Raw genomic sequence first — 21,636 nt, 5'->3', positions numbered from 1 at the left:
AGCGAGGGGGCACTCTTTCTGTCCCCTTCTGATGTCTCTGTCAGAAGTGTTCTCTATCTCTTATATACTTTAAAAAGACTTTATTACACAATAAGCTCTGAGATCAAGCCTTGTCTCTGGCACTATATCGAATTCCTCTCCTCCGGAGGCCATGAATCCTGGCATTGCACATGGCTCACGACAAAAACCTTTCAGACCCAGGGTTGGGGAACTTCTGTAACAGGATGTGGAGAAATGTTGACGAGTTGGTTCTTTTCTGCTTGTTCATCTTCCTTTTCTGTTTGTTTATCTTCAATTTTGCAATAAAGAATTCATGATCTGAGCCACAGTCACAAAAACAAGACTAGGAACCACTACAATATTGTAAAGTAATTAGCCTCCAACTAATAAAAATAAAGGGAAAAAAAAAAAAACCAAGACTAGGAGCTGTGGCTCAGATCATGAACTCCTTACTGCAAAATTCAGACTTAAATTGAAGAAAGTAGGGAAAACCACTAGGTCATTCAGGTATGACCTAAATCAAACCCCTTACAGTGGAAGGGACAAAATAGATTCAAGGGATTAGATCTGATAGACAGAGTGCCTGAAGAACTATGGACAGAAGTTCATAACACTGTACAGGAGGCGGGGAGCAAAACCATCCCCAAGAAAAAGAAATGCAAAAAGGCAAAATGGTTGTCTGAGGAGGCCTTACAAATAGCAGAGAAAAGAGAAGGAAATGGCAAAGGAGAAAAAGAAAGATATACCCATCTGATGCAGAGTTCCAAAGAATAGCAAGGAGAGATTAAAAAAAAAAAAAGTCTTCTTAAGTGAACAATGCAAAGAAATAGAGGAAAACAACAGAATGGGAAAGACTAGATCTCTTCAAGAAAATTAGAGATACCAAGGGAACATTTCATGCAAAGATGGGCACAATAAAGGACAGAAATGGTATGGACCTAACAGAAGCAGAAGATATTAAGAAGAGGTGGCAAAAATACACAGATGAACTATACAAAAAAAGATCTAAATGACCCAGATAATCATGATGGTGTGATCACTCACCTAGAGCCAGACATCCTAGAGTATGAAGTCAAGTGGGCCTTAGGAGGCATTACTAGCATTGAACAACGCTAATGAACATGATGGAATTCCAGCTGAGCTATTTCAAATCCTAAAAGATGATGCTGTGAAAGTGCTGCACTCAATATGCCAACAAATTTGGAAGACTCAGCAGTGGCCATGGGCCTGGAAAATGTCAGTTTTCATTCCAATCCCAAAGAAGGGCAAAGGCAAAGAATGTTCAAACTACCATAGAACTGCACTCATTTCACATGCTAGCAGAGTCATGCTCAAAGTCCTTCAAATTAGGCTTCAACAATATGTGAACTGAGAACTTCCAGATGTATAAGCTGGATTTAGGAAAGGCACAAGAACTAGAGATCGAATTGCCAACATCCACTAAATCATAGAAAAAGCAAGAGAATTTCAGAAAAACGTCTGCTTCTGCTTCACTGACTATGCTAAAGCCTTTGACTGTGTGCATGCATGCATGCTAAGTCACTCCTGCCATGTCCAACTCTTTGCAACCCTATGGATTGCAGCCTGCCAGGCTCCTCTGCCCATGGGAATTCTCCAGACAAGAATACTGGAGTGGGTTGCCATGCCTTCCTCCAGGGGATCTTCCCGACTCAGGGATGGAACCCACGTCTCTTATGTCTCCTGCATTGGCAAGTGGCATTGCACTCTCTCTTTACCACTAGCTGTACCTGGAAGCCCCTTTGACTATGCGGATCACAGCAAACTGTGAACAATCCTTAAAGAGATGGAATGCAAGAACACCTTTCTTGCCTGCTGAGAAACCTTTATGCAGGTCAAGAAGCAACAGAACCAGACATGGAACAAAGGACTGATTTCAAACTGGGAAAGGAATATCTCAAAGCTATGTACTGTCATCTTGCTTATTTGACTTATATGCAGAGTACATCATGAGAAATGCTGGTGTGGATGAAGCACAAGCTGGAATCAAGATTGCTGGGAGGAGTATCAGTAACCTCAGATATGCACCACCCTAGGGTGGATGACACCACCCGTATGGCAGGAAGTGAAGAACTAAAGAGCCTCTTGATGAAAGTGAAAAAGGAGAGTGAAAAAGTTGGTTTAAAACTCAACATTCAAAAAACTAAGATCATGGCCTCTGGTTCCATCACTTCATGGCACATAGATGGGGAAACAATGGAAACAGTGACAGACTTTATTTTCTTGGGCTCCAAAATCACTGCAGATGGTGACTGTAGCCATGAACTTAAAAGATGCTTGCTCCTTGGAAGAAAAGCTATGACCAATCTAGACAGCGTATTTAAAAGCAGAGACACTACTTAGAGAACAAAGGTCCATCTAGTCAAAGCTATGGTTTTTCCAGTAGTCATGTACAGATGTGAGAGATGAACTACAAAGAAGCTGAATGCCAAGGAATTTATGCTTTTGAATGTGGTGTTGGAAAAGACCCTTTAGAATCCCTTGGACAGCAAGGAGACTCAAACCAGTGAATTCTAGAGAAAATCTGTCCTGAATATTCTTTGGAAGGACTTATGCTGAAGCTGAAACTCCAATACTTTGGCCACCTGATGAGAAGAACTGACTCCTTGAAAAATAGCCTGATGCTGGGAAAGATTGAAGGCAGAAGGAGAAGGGGATGACAGAGGATGAGATGGTTGGATGGCATCACTGACTTGATGGACATGAGTTTGAGCAAGCTCCATATGTTGGTGATGGACAGGGAGGCCTGGTGTGCTGCAGTCCATGGGCTCGCAAGGAGTTGGACACGGCCGAGTGACTGAACTGAGCGACACACCCAGAGGGGCCATGACAGTTCCGAGGCACTGTTAAAAGACCAAGGAGTGGGCAGGGGCCCAAATCCTGGAAATCTCCACCCCTTCCCAAAAATAGTTTGAATAATCCTCCCACTCATTATCATATGAAATTACCCAGCCTATAAAAACTAACAATGCCACATTTTGAGGCCGCACTCACCCTCTGCGATGGCCCACAATCTGTCTGTGGAATGTGCTTCTCTCTGAATCTGAATAAATCCAGTTCTTACCTATCACTTTGTCTCTCACTGAATTCTTTCTGTGATGAGACATCAAGAACCTGAGGTATATTAAACCCTGAAACTAGGTTCCATGGGTTTTGGCTGGGTTCCACCCAGTCACATGTGTTCAAGTCCCAAACTAGGTTTTGGCTGGTTTCAAGTCCCAATACCTGGATTAAAGTCCGAGGCAGGGTTTTGGCTGGCTTTGAGTGCCAGCCACGTGGGTTCAAGTCCCAAGCTGGATTTTGTCTGGGTTCAAGTCCCAGTACGTGGCTTCAAGTCCCAATCTGAGGTAAATGGTTTCAGAAACAGTGACAAACTTAATTTTCTTGGGCTCCAAAATCACTGTTGACATTGACTGCAGCCATGAAATTAAAAGATGCTTGCTCCTTGGAAGAAAACCTGTGACAAACCTAGAAGTGTATTAAAAACCAGAGACGTCACTTTGCCAACAAAGTTCTGTCTAACCAAAGCTATGGTTTTTTCAGTAGTCATGTATGGATGTGAATATTCAGGGTTCATTTCCTTTAGGAATGACTGGTTTGATCTCCTTGCTGTCCAAGAGACTCAAGAATCTTCTCCAGTACCACAGTTCAAAAGCATCAATTCTTCAGCACTCAGCCTTCTTTATGGTCGAACTGAGCACCGAAGAATTGATACTTTCGTAAGTGTGATGTTGGAGAAGACTCTTGAGAGTCCCTTGGACTGCAAGGAGATCAAACCAGTCAATCCTAAAGGCAACCAACCCTGAATATGCATTGGAAGGACTGATGCTGAAGCTGCAATACTGTGGCCACCTGATGCGAAGAGCTGGCTCATTGGAAAAGACCCTGATGCTGGGAAAGACTGAAGGTGGGAGGAGAAGGGGATGATGGAGGATGAGATGGTTGCATGGCATCACTGACTCGATGGACATGAGTTTGAGCAAGCTCCGGGAGTTGGTGATGGACAGGGAAGCCTGGCGTGCTGCAGTCCATGGGGTCGCAAAGAGTCAGATATGACTGAGTGACTGAACAACAATATCATTCTAATCAATGTTCTTTTCTTTCTTTGCAATCTTCCCAATTTATTACTTACTTTTTTCTCTACAGTCACCAGGTCAGCTTTTTATATATGAAATTATTAAGGAAGTTTCACTAGAGGGAACTGATGGGGCTCAGGGAAGGCTGCCCCGAGGTGCATATTATTATCTGGCATGTGGATTAATTCAAACTGAAAATAAGCAAGGCCCAAAAGACTCAGGAAGAACATCTGACTGCCCTTCTAATTGCCTAGAGACTTTCAGATAGAAGGTCCATTCTAGGAAGGAGTTATCACCATAGCTAACTCTTGGTGTTGTTCAGTCACTCAGTTATTTTGGACTCTTTGCAACCCCATGGGCTGCAGCATGTGGGCTTCCCTGTCCTTCACCGTCTCCTGGAGCTTGATAAATAACTACAGTATGTTGTAAACTAGATATGGTAGACAGGAAAGAACATAGCAAGGTCTGTTTGATCAAAATCCTCTCTTGAGTCCCACTGTCTCAGATGACCCAGCAAACATTTGCTGATCATGCATTAACTCGTTTATCTTCATGTGGATTATCTTACTTCTCTTAGAAGTCGTAGACCTCTACCTTCTTCTCCTAGGTCCAGGATGACTTATATACCTTATCCTGCCTTTCTATCTTTGGAGTTTCTTATGCTATGTGCATTCCCCATATGTACAATATTAAACTTGATTTTGTCCTCTTAATCTGCTTTATGTCATTTTAATTATTTGATCAGCCACAAAGAATCAAAAGGGGAGGGAGGAACTTTCTCCTCCCCACTGATGCATTTGTGTGTGTGTGTGCATGGAGTGGGAGGAGCACGCCCATGAGGAAAAGGGGACAAAGAGCAGTAGAGAGAACACTGGTCTCAATTTCAGATTTTAGTTTAACCTCTGTTCCTAACTAGCTGTAAAACCCTGGACAAATTACCAAACTCTTTAACCCTCAGTTCAGTTCAGTCACTCAGTCCTGTCCAACTCTTTGCAACCCCATGGACTGCAGCACGTCAGGCTTCCCTGTCCACAGCCAACTCCCAGAGTTTACTCAAACTCATGTCCATCGAGTCAGTGATGCCATCCAACCATCTCATCCTCTGCCATCCCCTTCTCCTCCTGCCCTCAATCTTTCCCAGCATCAGGATCTTTTCAAATGAGTCAGCTCTTTGCATCAGGTGGCCAAAGTATTGGAGTTTCAGCTTCAGCATCAGTCCTTCCAGTGAATATTCATGATTGATTGCCTTTAGGATGGACTGATTGGAACTTCTCCCAGTCCAAGGAACTCTCAAGAGTCTTCTCCAACACCATAGTCCAAAAGCATCAAGAGAGTCACAGGTGAGGATACTTAACCCATTCTGGGAATAGTGGAGATGGCTTACTACATTGTAGCAGTGAGGTCTTCACCAAGCTGGATTGGTGTTGATCAAATGCAAAAGGGATGGAAAGATGAAGGAAATTGTGTGTGGGGAGGGGTGGGGAGATTAGGAACTGGATATCTAGTTGCAAATCATGTTTCATGTTGGAAACATGATGTCATGGCAAGAATAGAGAAAGAGCCATTTCATATTGTCTCTCAATATAGAGATGACTTCAAGTATTACTTATGTCCATAGGAAACATGGTAGCTGGTCTCATGGAGTTTAGAATCCAAATGGTGTTTTTAATGTCAGTCAAGAAGAGTTGGGGATCGGGTAGAGAGGGAGGTGGGAGGGGGGATCAGGATGGGGAATACATGTAAATCCATGGCTAATTCATGTCAATGTATGACAAAAACCACTACAATATTGTAAAGTAATTAGCCTCCAACTAATAAAAATAAATGAAAAAAAAAAAAAGAAGAGTTGTTCAGAGGCAGATTAAGGAGGACTTCTGGATTCTGCCAATGAATCACAAAGCTGATGGGAAGTTATAGGAGAGATTTTTATCCATAGGGCTATATAGGTGGGGTGTAATCTGCTTTTGGAAAATACCAGTGTTTCAGAAAATTGAGAATACAGAGGATGAAATGGTGTAGGGAGGTATTAACATCTAGCAGAAACTCTTAAAAAGAAACATTACAGAACCTAAGGTGGAATTACTGTTGGGTCTTTACCACCATGTTTCCTTGGAAACTGTGTGTGTGCTAAGAGATTTATTTTCATTGTTTATCTCTGAAGGGTTATATATATGTATACACTCTGCTTATTTAACTCATATGCAGAGGACATCATGTGAAAAGCTGGGCTGGAAGAAGCACAAGATGGAATCAAGGTTGCCGGGAGAAATATCAATAACCTCAGATATGAAGATGACACCACCCTTATGGCAGACAGTGAAGAAGAACTAAAGAGCCTCTTGATGAAAGTGAAAGAGGAAAGTGAAAAATTTGGCTTAAAGCTCAATATTCAGAAAACTGACATCATGGCATCTGGTCCCATCACTTCATGGCAAATAGATGGGGAAACGGTGGAAACAGTGACAGACTTTATTTTGAGGTGCTCCAAAATCACTGCAGATGGTGACTGCAGCCATGAAATTAAAAGATGCTTACTCCTTGGAAGGAAAGTTATGAGTAACCTAGACAGCATATTAAAAAGCAGAGACATTACTTTACCAACAAAGGTCTGTCTGGTCAAGGCTATGGTTTTTCCAGTAGTCATGTATAGATGTGAGAGTTGGACTATAAAGAGAGCTGAGCGCCAAAGAATTGATGCTTTTGAACTAAGGTGTTGGAAAAGACTCTTGAGAGTCCCTTGGACTGCAAGGAGATCCAACCAGTCTATCCTAAAGGAAATCAGTCCTGAATATTCATTGGAAGGACTGATGCTGAAGCTGAAACTCCAGTACTTTGGCCACCTGATGCGAAGAGCTGACTCAAATGAAAAGACCCTGATGCTGGGAATGATTTAATGCAGGAGGAGAAGAGGACGACAGAGGATGAGATGGTTGGATGGCATCACCAACTCAATGGAGATGAGTTAGAGTAGACTCCGGGAGTTGGTGATGGAGAGGGAGGCCTGGCGTGCTGTGGTCCATGGGATTGCGAAGAGTTGGACATGACTGAGTGACTGAACTGAACAATGCATGTTCTTGGTTAGTTGCTTTAGTCATGTGTGACTCTGTGTGACTGTGGACTGCAGCACACTAGGCTCTTCTGCCCGTGGGATTCTCCTGGCAAGCATACTAGTGTGGGTTGCCATGCCCTCCTCCAGGGGATCATCCCAACCCAAGGATCGAACCAGTGTGTCCTGTATTGCAGGCAGATTCTTGACCACTAAGCCACCAGGGAAGGCCATATATATATATTTATTTAATTTTTGACTGTGTTGCGTCTTTGCTGCTGCGTGGGCTTTTCTCTGGTTGTGGCAACTGGGGACTACTCTAGTTGCAGGGCTTCTCTTGTGGCAGAGCACAGATTCAGTAGTTGTGCATACGCGTAGTTGCCTCATGGCATGTGGAATCTTCCCAGACCGGGGATTGAACCCATGTCCCCTGTATTGGCAGGTGGATTCTTAACCACTGGATCACCAGGGAAGTCCTAGATATATTTTTTACTCTTTTTTGTACTGTTTACACTTTTAAAAATAAGATATACTATCTTTTGATTAGAAAATAGATTGAAATGGCTCTTTTGGAGAACCATGGGATCTGTATAATTGTTAAAAAAAGAAAACAAAAACAAGAGGTCACAATGACGTCACTTATGCTAAGTTCACAAAGACTTGATACCTGACCTAATTGCAGTTACAACCTCCCCCAGAAATGCAGTCTTGATTGCCCAGTATGGAACTTTCTGGTCAGTGCCAATGAGGTAATCTGCCACATACCCCTCTTTCCATCAAGCAAAAGGAGATGGACTTTCCATTTTGTATAGTTCCTCAGCGCTTCTTTTTTGCTAGATGGGATGCTGCCCAATTCATGAATTCTCACATTAAGCCAATTAGAGGTTCACATTTACCAAGTTTAATTTTTGTTACTTAACAGATTTATTGGCAGTGGGATCCAAAGTGATGTTCTGATGGCATTTAGGGACAAAAACACATGTGCGGTACCCCCCAAAATCTTTGAGTTCACTGTCTTTCCTGTCATTTTTCAAGGGCCACTGGTAAGGTCCTCTTGGGTCTAAGCCCCACTTTCTTTGCAGGGAGCTTCCAGTCTAACTGGTGTTCTGCAATTTCCTGTTTGAAAACTCTGAACTTGGTTTTGTCCCCAGATTCCATGGTGGTTGCCAGCCAGAGTTGACTGGGTCCAGCACAAAAACCAGACTGAGTCTGAGGCTGGCCTGCATCTCAGTTGAGTTAGACTAAGTCCTGCAAAGGCTAACTGATGATGGAAGAAACTAGAGGCAAAAAAAACAAAACCCTGCCAAAATTGTTGGCTAAGCCTCGAACATTTAAGAGCTGTGACAGCACCCGCTGGGCTTCCCAGTGGGCTCAGCGGTAAAGAATCCACCAGCCAACGCAGGAGACGCAGGAGACTCAAGTTCAGTGCCTGGGTCAGGAGGATCTCTTGGAGGAGGAAATGACAACCCACTCCAGTATTTTTGCTGGGATAATCCCATGGACAGAGGAGCTTGGTGGGCTACAGGCCATGGGGCCACAAAGAGCTGGACATGAAGGAGCACAAATGCACAGCACTTGACACCTCATCCAAAGACTCCTGTGTGAGGGTAAGTTGGCCACAGGGTGGGTTAGATTGACACTAGGTCAACCTCTAACCTCAAGAAAATTTCTGTGTGACAAGATATACTGTGACATCTCGCATAATCTCCAACTCAGCAACACATCACTTTTTATATATTCGTTTGGCTCTGAGAGACCCAAAGGCTTAACTAACGAAAAAATGTGTCATTGTTCAGTCACTAAGTCATGTCTGACTCTTTGCGACCCCATGGACTGCAGTACGCCACGCCTCCCTGTCCTTCACTATCTCCTGTAGTTTGCTCACATAATCTCCTAAAAACTCAAAGAGTTCAGTCTACCATCTTATGCCATGTGCTGTGCTTAGTTGCTCAGTCGTGTCCGACTCTTCGCGACCCCATGGACTGTAGCCTTCCAAGCTCCTCTGTCCACGGGATTCTCCAGGCAAGAACACTGGAGTGGGTTGCCATGCCCTCCTCCAAAGGAACTTATGCCATACCTACTTATTTTATATCTAAGAACTATTGTCATGGAAGTTATAAGTATATACCAAAAAAAGAAGCAAATATACAAGTATGTATGTATTATGTAAATAAATATATATATATATGTATATATAGATATATACAAAAAAAGAAGCAAAACTTTTACTACCTAGAATTGTGTGTCCTGAGAACTTGGATTGGTAACTATGATGTTGGGGATCCCAAAATGTGGCTGGACAGAGAGGTGGGTTGATTTTCAGCCAAGGTCCTACCAAACTGCTGTCAGATCTCAGGGTAATTACAGCCTAGATTATGATCACCATGAGGTAGGGTGCTTAGATAGAATCATTCCAAAAGTGCACTTGAAAGTAAGGGATTCCAGTAAGCAAACCGAACGGGATATCTATTTTAATTACTATACAGAGAGATCCAAAAGGCTTCAAAATTCCAAAATAGCTTCACTTAAAAAAAAAAAAAGAGAGAGAGAGAGGGGGACTAAAGAGATTATTGCAGAAAACAAATGAAGGTTTTAAGACAGGAGAACAAAGGACTTCCTTGGTGGTCCAGTGGTAAAGAATTCGCCAGCCAATGCAGGGGACATGGATTGGATCCCTGGTCCAAGAAGATTCCATATGCCACAGAGCAACTAAACCCACTTGCTAAAACTACTGAAGCTTGCATGCCCTAGAGCCTATGCTCTGGAACAAGAGAAGCCAGCACAGTAAGAAGCCCGGGTACCACAACTGGAGCAAACTCAAGTGGAGCAACAAAGACCGAGTGCGGCCAAAAGTAAATTTAAATAGAGACAGGGGGCATACAAAGTAAGCAAACCACTAGCAGTTATAGGTAAAACAGCTCTAGGGACCCAGCACAAAAACACTGACCCAGGGACTGTTGTTGGATGTAATCAACTGGGACTGGAAAAAAGGTTGTCCTTCAAGGATGCGTATTTGTCAACATCGATTCAAATGGGCTCAAATCCACCCTAATGGTGTGCCCTCATATAGGCCCCTTCAGGGTGGATATGAGGGCATTTGAATCAATGTTCTAGGCCCCAGAACTGATGGGACTCCAAGATGCCAAAAGAGTCCCTGGGAAAGTGCAATGCTATTTTTGTAAACAGCCAAAGGAAGCAAAAATTAAAATGAATAAGGAACCAAAGTCTATAGAAACTATCCTTGGAAAAACTGATAGAGGCCAGTTGACGGTTAAGAATTCTTACCATAATCTCCTGAATCTCTGTAATGCTCAACTGAGAGAGAAAAATAAAAATTCACATTGCCTCTTTCTTTCCAAATCCAGACCTGCACAACTATTGCCTTCTTGCTTGTCTAGTTCTGTGTCCTACAGGCTTGACTTGGGCTTTCTGCTTGCCTGGAAGAAGCAGGCTATTGGTTCTCCAGCTATCCATGGGAGTGACTCTAGATCTGAGAAAGTAGTAAATTTTGCACCTTCTCTGAGGATGCCTTTTGGGCCCGTGGAGTCATTTAATACTGGCAGAAATATTTACTGTCTGTTCCACCAAAATCTGGCAAGATATTTGAAAGGATTTAGTAACTTTATCAGAAATTTGGCTGAATTGGAAACTGATATTCAGAACCTGAAAGGAATTTTTTTGAAGCCTCCTCCTCTAAAAAACTATGTGCTCTGAGGGAAAGAAAAAGTAACTAAAACCCTCATAAAAGGTTTATGGGCAGGTCAACCTCCAGGGTCATTTAAACAACAACCCAGTTACTCAAGGCAGGGGGCCCAACCTCCAAAATCGAAAACCTGATGTGGTGAGGTGGAGCTGATGTAATAATAGAAATAAGTTGCACAACAAGCGTAATACTCTCGAATCATCCTGAAACCATTCCCCACCCTGCTTTGCAGAAGAATTGTCTTCTGGCCCTTGATGCCAAAAAGGTTGGGGATCACTGGATTAAGGAACTGAGAGCAACAGTCTTCATCTCTAAGTTCTTTGTAAAACTGGAAATGAAGCTCTAGAGGCAGTTCAGAGCTCACTTATTCCTTTTACCAATCCCCAAAGCTCCCCACTCTAAATAAGTTTGTAAATATTAATCTTAGGAACCAAATTTCTTGGAGGAATTTGCTTTTGTTCCTTGTGCTTTGAAATATAAATATTCTATAAACTTAGAGGTAATTCTTATTAGGAGCACAAAGGAGGAAAGGTAATTTGAAACTTGGGCAAATAAAATATTTCAAGCACTTCTCCACAGATATTAGTGAAAGGCTTTAGTTATCTGAACAGGTAACCTCACCTTATTCCATTTACCAGGAAAATAACAGATTCAACTTCTTTTATAACTAGTGAGCTTAACATGATTCTACCTGTCTCATGGCTAAAATTTCAGAACAAGACTATGAGGTCCTTGCATCTGTCTCTATGTTCTTATGTTCATAGACAGTAGATGTGATATATATTTATCTCTGGACAGTATTGCTAAGATTAATTTTTAAAAGAGCTCTATCTAATTGGCCTAAAAAATAAACACTTATGAATTAAGCTATAGAGGAGACTAAAATGCTTTAAGTTCCTGTGTTCTAGGATGATGTTGTGCTTATATAAATGTTGCAGAAACTGTGAAATTTTGGAAAATCTAGTATGTTCTAATATTATTATATCCATCTGAATGCAGAGTTCCAAAGAATAGCAATGAGAGATAAGAAAGCCTTCCTCAGTGATCAGTGCAAAGAAAGAGAGGAAAACAATAGAATGGGAAAGACTAGAGATCCTTTCAAGAAAATTAGAGATACCGAGGGAACATTTCATGCAAAGATTGGCTCAATAAAGGACAGAAATGGTAGGAACCTAACAGAAGCAGATGTTAAGTAGAGGTGGCAAGAATACACAGAAGAACTGTACAAAAAAGGTCTTCACGACCAGATAATCGTGATGGTGTGATCACTCACCTAGAGTCAGACACCCTGGAATGTGAAGTCAAGTGGGCCTTAGAAAGCATCACTACGAACAAAGCTAGTGGAGGTGATGGAGTTCCAGTTGAGCTATTTCAAATCCTGAAAGATGATGCTGTGAAAGTGCTGCACTCACTATGCCAGCAGATTTGGAAAACTCAGCAGTGGCCACAGGACTGGAAAAGGTCAGTTTTCATTCCAATCCCAAAGAAAGGCAATGCCAAAGAGTGTTCAAGCTGCTGTGCAATTGCACTCATCTCACATGCTGGTAAAGTAATGCTCAAAATTCTCCAAGCCAGGCTTCAACAGTACATGAACTGTGAACTTCCAGATATTCAAACTGGATTTAGAAAAGGCAGAGGAACCAGAGATTAAATTGCCAACATTTGTTGGATTATAGAAAAAGCAAGAGAATTCCAGAAAACATCTACTTCTGCTGCATTGACTATGCTAAAACCTTTGACTGTGTGGATCACAACTGTGGAAAATTCTTAAAGAGATGGGGATACCAATCAGGTTACCTGCTTCCTGAGAAACCCATATGCAGGTTAAGAAACAACAGTTAGGACTGGACATGGAACACGGACTGGTTCCAAATTGGGAAAAGAGTATGTCAAGACTGTGGCTGTTACCCTGGTTATTTAACTTATATTCAGACTGCATCATGTGAAATGCTAGGCTGGATGAAGCCCGAGCTGGAATCAAGATTTCTGGGAGAAATATCAATAACCTCAGATATGCAGATGACACTGCATATCTACCCTGCATTTCTACCCTTAAGGCAGAAAGCAAAGAAGAGCTAAAGAGTCTCTTGATGAAGGTGAAAGAAGAGAGTGAAAAAGTTGGCTTAAAACTCAACATTCAAAAAAGGAAGACCATGGTATCTGGTCCCATCACTTCATGGCAAACAGATGGGAAACAACAGAAACAGTGACAGACTTTATTTTCCTGGACTCCCAAATCACTGCAGATGGTGACTGCACCGATGAAATTAAAAGACTCTTATTCCTTGGAAGAAAAGCTATCACAAACCTAGACAGCATATTAAAAAGCAGAGATGTTACTTTGCCAACAAAGGTCCGTCTAGTCAAGGCTATGGTTTTTCCAGTAGTCATGTATGGATGTGAGAGTTGGACCATAAAGAAAGCTGAATGCTGAACAAATTGATGCTTTTGAACTGTGGTGTTGGAGAAGACTCTTGAGAGTACCTTGGACTGCAAAGAGATCAAACCAGTCAATCCTAAGGGCAATCAACCCTCAGTATTCATTGGAAGGACTGTTGCTGAAGCTCCAATACTTTGGCCACCTGATGCAAAGAGTTGACTCATTGGAAAAGACTCTGATGCTGGGAAATACCAAAGGCAGGAGGAGAAGGGGATGACAGAGGATGAGATGGTTGGATAGCATCAACCAACCGACTGGATGGATATGAGTTTGAGCAAGCTCCGGGAGTTGGTGATGGACAAGAAAGCCTGGTGTGCTGCAGTCCGTGGGGTCACAAAGAGTCAGACAGGACTGAGTGGCTGAACTGAATATTATTAAGTGTAATTTCAGTCATTATCTATTGGGCTGCATCCACAGGCCTGCATGCCCTGTACTTGTGCAGCCTCAAGACCAAAGAAAGAGCCCAGAGTTGTACCCAGTCTAAGTTATACTGCTCACTGTTTCTGTTTTGTTGAATGCCATATGGCAGGCCAATGAATTGAGAGACAAGCTGTTAGGGCAAGCAATAGTGACTTTATCTGGAAAGCCAGAAAGCCAAGATGGTGTATTTGTGTCTCAAAGAACCATCTTGCCTGAGTTAGAATTCAGGTTTCTTTTATACTAAAAGGGGAGGGAGTAAAGTCAAGCATTTCTTGGTTCCTATCAGCCTCCAGAGGTGATATGTTCATTTCTTCCTGTCTGACAGATGGGCCTGGTTAGGAAGTTTTGTGAGGTAAACAAAGGTATTTTAGCTTAACGCTCATTGTGTGCATTTGTGTTAGTCATTGCAGTTGTGCCTGACTCTTTGTGATCTTATGGACTGTAGTCCTCCATAAAGGAGTCTGTCCATGGGATTCCCCAGGCAAGAATTCTGGACTGGGTCGCCACGTCCTGCTCCAGGGATCTTCCTGACCATGGGATTGAATTCAAGTCTCTCATGTCTCCTGCATTGGTAGGTGGGTTCTTTACCACTAGCGCCACCTGGGAAGCCCCTAGTGCTCATTACATGGAGGCAAAGTTCTCAGAGATGGACCTTTATGTATAACTTAAGCTGATAGGCAAAAACTCCTTTGGTGATTAACTTGAAATACGAAACATTCGTCCCTATTACAATTTCCTACTATCAATGCCCATTCCATCATCTTGTGGGGAAAGGGGCGATAAACTTTCTGGCTACTTGCTGCTGAATGGAAATAATGAATATTCCTTAGCCTCTTTAGTCAGTTCCCTTTTAGCTACAACGATTTGAAGCAGATGAAACCTCTTGGCACTTAGTTGTCTAATTTGTAGTTGAACTTGGAGCTTGAGTTCCAGTTCCCAACACATGTAGTAAATTCCTGTGCTATTTAGTTAGACATAAATTAAAAAATTGATTGACTCTTACCCCAGCTAAAGTGAAATTACCATCTACTTCATTTAGGTAGGCAGACCTGATGGAGGCAAACTCATGAAGAGGTTAGTAGAGTGCCCAAAGTTTTAATATAATAGGCAACTCCTGGGTATCCTACACAGGAGTCCCCAAACCCCTAGGCTGTAGACTGGTTCACCACCTTTTAGGAACCAGGTGGCAGAGCAGGAGGTGAGGGGTGGGCCAGCAAGTGTCTGCAGCTCCCCATTAATTGCATCACCTCCTAAACCATACCCATCAACCCCGATATGTGGAAAAATCATCTTTCACAAAACTGGTCCCTAGTACCAAAAAGGTTGGGGACCACTGTCTTAGAGTGTCTATGGATTCTCTTGCTTGGGCAGACACCTAGAAATGGCCTACCATATAGTATTTCAAAGTGGCTTAGTTTAAACCTGCTTCCTGGACTCACCGATCTGTAGTCAGGCAACTGGGAAGGCCTTATCCCAAGTTACATCAGTCTGGGCATGTTTTAGAGATGTTCCTTTTTAAATGTATAATTCACTTTCATAGCTCTTCCTGTTGATTGTGGTCTCTGGGATGAAATTAGTTTCAATGCCTTAACCCCAATCAGGGAATAATTTCTCTTAGGAGGACTTTAATCACTTCAGACTTTCTGTCCAGTGGTATATGCTTCTCACTATCTGAAAAAAGGGCTTCCCTGGTAGCTCAGCTGGTAAAGAATCCACCAGCAATGCAGGAGACCCTGGTTGGATTCCTGAGTTGGGAAGATCCCCTGGGGAAGGCATAGACTATCCACTCTAGTATTCTTGGTCTTCCCTGGAGGAGGGTGGTTCAGATGGTAAAGAATCCACAGTACAGGAGACCTGGGTTCGACCCCTGGGTTGGGAAGATCCCCTGGAGAAGGGCATGGCAACCCACTCCAGTATTCTTGTCTGGAGAATTCCCAGGAACAGATGAGCCTGGCAGGCTACAGTCCATGGGATCACAAAAAGTCAGACACAGCTCAACGACAAAGCACACACACACATTCTGAACAAGAATCCACAAACACTAGAAGGCTATCCGAAATTTCCTGCAGCTCAAAGCATTTGAGTAAAGTCTATTTTCCATTCCTTGGTGGGGCAGTTTCTTCTGTGTTGAGTCCCCACCTGGGGAGGTTCTAAAGAAATTTTGGGGTTATTTTTAGACTCTGGTGTCAAGTTGTCCTAATGGAAAACAACAGAGAGCTTGTTCTTTGTCAGTTTTAAGTGGAGCTCCTATGGGCAATTAGATGTGTCACTTCTAAGGACGCCCCTGGGCTTCTTCCCTTCAGGTTCCTGTTTCTGCGCTGGAGAGGCTTTTATTGTTTTTATGTTAGCCTAGGGGCAAGCTGTTTCCCAGTGTTCTTTCTCCTTGCAGTGAACACAGTTTCCTTCTCCAACAGTGGCTTCCCTCTCTTAGGGTAACTAGCCCTAAGAGAATTGGCAACCCAATGCCACTGCCCAAAAATGGCATCTTGCTTTGTATCTCCTGTTCACCTTGTTGAACACTTTAAATGCAACATTTACCAAATGAGAAGGATTTATTCCAAATGCACCATCTAATCTTCACAAATTTCTTTGCACCTCCCCACAAAGTCAAATTTAACATTCTAAGGACCTCCTGATCGGCATTAAGATAATGTCTGTAGGCTTGATAAATCTTGTTCAAAAATTCAGAGGCAGGTCTTCCTTTTTTTTTTTCCTTTTTTTGCTGAGTTTCTTAAATTTTGTTCAAACACTTTCGCTTTGGTTCCTGATTTCAAAACCCTGCCAAGATGCACTAATAAGTAATGCTCTAATCAGGGCCTTCTCACACTGAGGTCCCAGTTTGCTTCAGCTGTGGGTGCTGCCGAGTGGTCTTCAGGTGTTGGAGCTTCTCTCTGTAAAAATCCTCAAGTAAACAAGTCTGAGAAGCCCTGCTGCCTGCTTATTTGCATATAGTCTCCTGTGTGAATTAATAGCAGTGGAAAGTGCCCTGCTCTGGGAGTGCTCCTGGCCCAAATTGGGTGCCCTGCTGGATCTTAGATGGTGGACCGGACCAAGTCCCTGTGCCCCAGGAACTAATACAGAAATTTTTCTTTAAAAATTTTTTATTGATGTATAGTTGATTTTACCATTTTGTGTTAATTTCTTCTGCACAGCAAAGTGATTCAGTTAAGCATATACCTTTTTTTCCATATTCTTTTCCATTATGGTTTATTGAAGGGTATTGACTCTGGTTCCCTGTGGAATATAGTAGGACTTGTCCATCTGTTCCATTATGATAGCCTGCATCTGCTAATCTCAAATTCCCAATCCATTCTTCCCCCACCTCCCACTCCCTTCCCCATCCCCCGTTCCCTTGGCAACCATGACTGTTCTCATGTCACGGGATTTTCTAATTGACCCTTCGTCCTGAGCTCAACTGGAGGACTCATGTTTGAAACAACATTCTCTCATTCCCTTTATTCACCCTGACGTAATAAATAGCACAAGACCTGCTAGAACTAACACGCAAAAAAGATGTCCTTTTCATTAGAGGGGACTGGAATGCAAACAGGAAGTCAAGAAACACCTGGAGTAACAGGCAAATTTGGCCTTGGAGTACAGAATGAAGCAGGGCAAAGGCTAACAGAGTTCTGCCAAGAGAACGCACTGGTCATGGCAAACACCCTCTTCCAACAACACAAGAGAAGACTCTACACATGGACACCACCAGACGGTCAACACCAAAATGAGATTGATTACATTCTTTGCAGCCAAAGATGGAGAAGCTTTATACAGGCAGCAAAAACAAGACTGGGAGCTGACTCTGGCTCAGATCATGAACTCCTTATTGCCAAATTCAGGCTTAAATTGAAGGTAGTAGGGAAAAGCACTAGACAATTCAGATATGACCTAAATCAAATCCCTTATGACTATACAGTGGAAATGAGAAATAGATTTAAGGGACTAGATCTGATAGACAGAGTGCCTGAAGAACTATAGATGGAGGTTCATGACATTGTACAGGAGGCAGGGATCAAGACCATCCCCATGGAAAAGAAATTCAAAAAGGCAAAATGGTTGTCTGAGGAGGCCTTACAAATAGCTGGGAAAAGAAGAGAAGTGAAAAGCAAAGGAGAAAAGGAAAGATATTCCCATTTGAATTCAGAGTTTCAAAGAATAGCAAGGAGAGATAAGAAAGCCTTCCTCAGTGATCAGTGCAAAGAAACAGAGGGAAACAATAGAATGGGAAAGACTAGAGATCTCTTTGAGAAAATTAGAGATACCAAGGGATCATTTCATGCAAAGATGGGCTCAATAAAGGATAGAAATAGTATGGACCTAAAGAAGCAGAAGATATTAAGAAGACGTGGCAAGAATACACAGAAGAATTGTACAAAAAAAATCTTCACAACGCAGATAATCACGATGGTGTGATCACTCACCTAGAGCCAGACATCCTGGAATGTGAAGTCAAGTGGGCCTTAGAAAGCATCACTATGAAAAAAGCTAGTGGAGGTGATGGAGTTCCAGTTGAGCTATTTCAAATTCTGAAAGATGATGCTGTGAAAGTGCTGCACTCAATATGCCAGCAAATTTGGAAAACTCAGTGGTGGCCACAGGACTGGAAAAGGTCAGTTTTCATTCCAATCCCAAAGAAAGGCAATGCCAAAGAATGTTCAAGCTGCTGTGCAATTGCACTCATCTCACACGCTAGTAAAGTAATGCTCAAAATTCTCCAAGCCAGGCTTCAACAGTACGTGAACTGTGAACGTCCAGATGTTCAAGCTGGTTTTAGAAAAGGCAGAGTAAGCAGAGATCCAATTGCCAACATCCACTGGATCATCTAAGAAGCAAGAGAGCTCCAGAAAAACATCTATTTCTGCTTTATTGACTATGCCAAAGCCTTTGACTGTGTGGATCACCATAAACTGTGGAAAATTCTGAAAGAGATGGGAATACCAGACCACCTGACCTACCTCTTGAGAAACCTGTATGCAGGTCAGGAGGCAACAGTTAGAACTGGACATGGAACAACAGATTGGTTCCAAATAGGAAAAGGAGCACTTCACGGCTGTATATTGTGACCTGCTTATTTAACTTATATGCAGAGTGCATCATGAGAAATTCTGGGCTAAAGGAAGCACAAGCTGGAATCAAGATTGCTAGGAGAAATATCAATAACCTCAGAAATGCAGATGACACCACCCTTATGGCAGAAAGTGAAGAGAAACTAAAAAGCTTCTTGATGAAAGTGAAAGTTGAGAGTGAAAAAGGTGGCTTAAAGCTCAACATTCAGAAAATTAAGATCATGGCATCTGGTCCAATCACCTCATGGAAATAGATGGGGAAACAGTGGAAACAGTGTCAGACTTTATTTTTTTGGGGGCTCCAAAATCACTGCAGATGGTGATTGTAGCCATGAAATTAAAAGACTCTTACTCCTTGGAAGGAAAGTTATGACCAACCTAGACAGCATATTAAAAAGCAGACATTACTTTGCCAACAAAGGTCCCTCTAGTCAAGGCTATGGTTTTTCTAGTGGTCATGTATGGATGCGAGAGTTGGACTATAAAGAAAGCTGAGCACTGAAGAATTGATGCTTTTGAATTGTGGTGTTGGAGAAGACTCTTGAGAATCCCTTGGACTCCAAGGAGATCTAACCAGTCCATCCTAAAGGAGATCAGTCCTGGGTGTTCATTGGAAGGACTGATGCTGAAGCTGAAACTCCAATTCTTTGGCCTCCTCATGCAAAGAGTTGACTCATTGGAAAAGACCTTGATGCTGGAAGGGACTGGGGGCAGAAGGAGAAGGGGACAACAGAGGATGAGATGGCTGGATAGCATCACTGACTCAATGGACATGGGTTTGAGTGGACTCTGGGAGTTGGTGATGGATAGGGAGGCCTGGCATGCTGTAATTAATGGGGTCGGAAAGAGTTGGACATGACTGAGCAACTGAACTGAACTGAACTGAATAAATAGCACACTTTCTTGGACATAAAGGATTTCATCATTCTTCCTAGCTTCTTCATGAAATTGCTATAGTCATTCGAAAGCCACTGTAAAACCATAAATAGCAGTCGCTTATGGATCAGCGGGTAAAGAATCTGCCTGCAATACAGCAGACACAGGAGACGCAGGTTCAATCCCTGGGTCAGGAAGATACTCTGTTGAAAGGAAAGGTTACATACACTAGCATTCTTGCCTAGAGAATTCCATGGACGGAGGACCTGGTAGGCTACCATCCATATGATTGCAAAGATTTGGAGACTCCTGAGCGACTAACACTTTCACTTTCATCTCTAACCATTAAAAGGATATCTTTTTGCTTTTGCCATGAATCAGTCAGGACTACATGCAATTGAAAAGAAGCTTGGTTCCTGCTGTGACATATAGAAATTTAATTACTAAATTATTAGTACAAATTGTTAGTAAATTATTATTTACTAAGTATTACTAAATTAATTATGACTGGTATCATTTACCAGGATATATCAGGATTTCAGAAGTTCAATATAATTTCCAGAATGTGTGTATTAATAGTTAATAATAATTAACACTATTAATACAATCATGGATATACTCTAAGAAGTTTTATCACCACTTATTTAACAGTGCTTCCCACATAATTTAACATACCAAATAAATCCTAGTTAAATATTCCTGAGATGGAGAGAATACAGATAATTTGAGGTGTTCCAAGGACCCTCTGGAAAATCTCAAAGTTAATTAGAGGTCAAGTGAACTTCATTTAAAATTTGATCTTGTGGAAAGTTTGTTAAAAATTTTAGCCAGTGCTAATAAAAGATAATAAAAGGAAATAAATCCTGAATATTCACTGGAAGAACTGATGCTGAAGCTCTAATACTTTGGTCACCTGATGTGAAGAACTGACTCATTAGAAAAGACCCTGATGCTGGGAGAGATTGAAGGCAGGAGGAGAAGGGGACGACAGAGGATGAGAAGGCTGGATGGCATCACCGACTTAATAGAGATGAGTTTGAGCAAGCTCTGGGAGACAGTGAAGGACAGGGAAACCTGATGTACTGCAGAATATGAGGTCACAAAGAATCCGAAATGACTGAGTGACTAGATAACAACAACAGTAGATTTTAATGGCAAATACAGATCACTTAAAGAAACTCAATTACCAAAAGCAGTTCAATATTTCAAAAAAAGGTTTGTCCCCTTTGAGAACCAAATTCAGTTGTAGTACCACTGTACATTTAAGATTCTCTTTCTTAAGTTCAACCCTATCTTAGCCATCCTGACAATGCACAAAACTCAGTGTTTCTCCTCCACAAACCTTCCACAACTTTCTGTGTCCTTATTAATCTATCCTCTTTTCATTTAGAAACAATCAACTCTATGGCAGAACCACCTTCTTCCCCTTTAACAAAATGCACTTTTATTCCTAATACCTTCTTTGCTAAAAACAAACATCCTATATTTTTTTCATATTGAAATGTTTTCTTTATAATTCTTAGCTTTAAAACCTTCAAAAGTGAAAGTGTTAGTCGCTCAGTAGTGTCTGACTCTTTGTGACCCCGTGGGCTGTAGCCCACCAGTCTCCTCTGTCCATGGAATTTTCCAGGCAAGAATACTATAGTGGGTTGCCATTTCCTTCTCCAGAGGATCTTCCTAACCCAGGGGTTGAACCCATGTCTCCTGCTTGACAGGCAAATTCTTTACCAGTGAGACAACTGGGAAGCCCAAGCTAAGTTTAATGCTAGATATTAGTTTGATAATGACTGTCTTCTATATCACATGAACCCTAATTTATTCTAGCCAGTTTTATATTTTGCGTATTTATATAAGCACTTAATTTCCTTTAAGTCATGTAATTAGAGCTCTTTTACAAATTAATTTTGATTATGCTACACATCTATAATACATGTACAAACACAGACTCCATAGCTCCCATTCCAAAATTTCAGCCATGAATCAGACACAAC

The 21,636-nt window shown here is 42.0% G+C and overlaps 1 protein-coding gene across 3 annotated transcripts in view; it reads right to left on the bottom strand.

Moving 5' to 3' along the window:
• GLIPR1 (GLI pathogenesis related 1) overlaps positions 1-21,636 on the bottom strand; it is a 75,115-nt gene that overhangs the window by 48,625 nt on the left and 4,854 nt on the right. The window lies entirely within an intron of this gene.

The sequence above is a fragment of the Odocoileus virginianus genome, chromosome 24 (assembly GCF_023699985.2).
Source record: "Odocoileus virginianus isolate 20LAN1187 ecotype Illinois chromosome 24, Ovbor_1.2, whole genome shotgun sequence".
NCBI classification, from domain to species: domain Eukaryota; kingdom Metazoa; phylum Chordata; class Mammalia; order Artiodactyla; family Cervidae; genus Odocoileus; species Odocoileus virginianus.
Note: the sequence above shows the minus strand (reverse complement) of the source record. Positions and strands in the feature narration are given on the sequence as shown.